The sequence below is a fragment of the Pyrgilauda ruficollis genome, unplaced genomic scaffold, assembly GCF_017590135.1.
Source record: "Pyrgilauda ruficollis isolate IOZ18807 unplaced genomic scaffold, ASM1759013v1 scaffold7, whole genome shotgun sequence".
Classification (NCBI taxonomy): Eukaryota; Metazoa; Chordata; class Aves; order Passeriformes; family Passeridae; genus Pyrgilauda; species Pyrgilauda ruficollis.
Genome location: NW_024528821.1, coordinates 6118128 through 6119014, shown reverse-complemented (window position 1 = coordinate 6119014; position 887 = coordinate 6118128). Strand labels below are relative to the sequence as shown.

Genomic DNA, 887 nt, shown 5'->3' with positions numbered 1-887 from the left:
CGTCCCCGCCGTTACATTGACGCAGCGGCTCCTGGTCGCCGGGCCCGCCGCGGCGGAGCTATAGCAGCAGGGCAGCAGCAGCAGCCGCCGCCGTCGTGGCCCCTCCGCCGCCGCCTCCCGCCGCCGGGCGCACATGGTACGCTCCGCACCCGCACCTCTGCCCGGCCGCTGTACGCAGAGCCACCGCGCTCCCGCACCGAGCCCACCACCTGTCCCCAAAGCCGCCGCCACCTGCTGAGCGCCTGCACCGCCACTGTCCCCGAGACACCGCCGTACCTCCCTGCCGTGTCCCCTCCACCCCCGACTGTCATCACAGCTCCCTGGCGTGTCCACGCCATCCCCAAGGCCACCATCGCGCCTGCCTGGCATGTCCCCTGCATCCCTGAAGCCACCATCGCACCTCCTTGCTGTCCCCAGGACCACCGTGACATCCTCCCAGTGAGGGGCTGCATCTCTGCTGTCCCCACATCACCATCATGTATTCCTGCTGTGTCCCCTCTGTCCCCAAACCCACCATCATACATTCCCACTGTATCCACACTGTTCCCAAAGTCACTATCACATGCCCCCACTGTGTCCCTGCTGTCTCACACACACCTTCTTGCTGTGTCCCCACTGTCCCCAAAAGCACCACCACATCCACCTTCTAAAGGGCTGTAGTCTTGCTGTCCACAAAGCCTCCATGATACCTTCCCACTCTGTACCCTCAGTCCCCAAAGCCACTGTCACAGCCTGCTGATGAGGGGTTGAATCTCTACTGTCCCCAAACCACCGTCACACATCCCTGCCGTGTCCTCTCTGCCCCCAAAGCCACCATCATTCCTTCTTGTGTGTCCCCACTGTCCCCAAAGACACCATCACATCCACCTGCTGAGGGGCTGCACCCC

At 63.8% G+C, this 887-nt stretch overlaps 1 protein-coding gene across 2 annotated transcripts in view; it reads right to left on the bottom strand.

The window, feature by feature from the left end:
* The window catches only part of MBNL3 (muscleblind like splicing regulator 3), a 91526-nt gene extending 91403 nt beyond the window's left edge, over positions 1–123 (bottom strand). Inside the window, exon 1 of one of the 2 annotated variants that reach the window (XM_041485033.1) lies at positions 16–123. The gene's annotated coding sequence lies outside the window, so the exon portion shown is untranslated. The remainder of the gene's footprint in view (positions 1–15) is intronic. The other variant, XM_041485036.1, reaches the window with a different exon arrangement.
* Between the last annotated feature and the right edge of the window lie 764 nt (positions 124–887).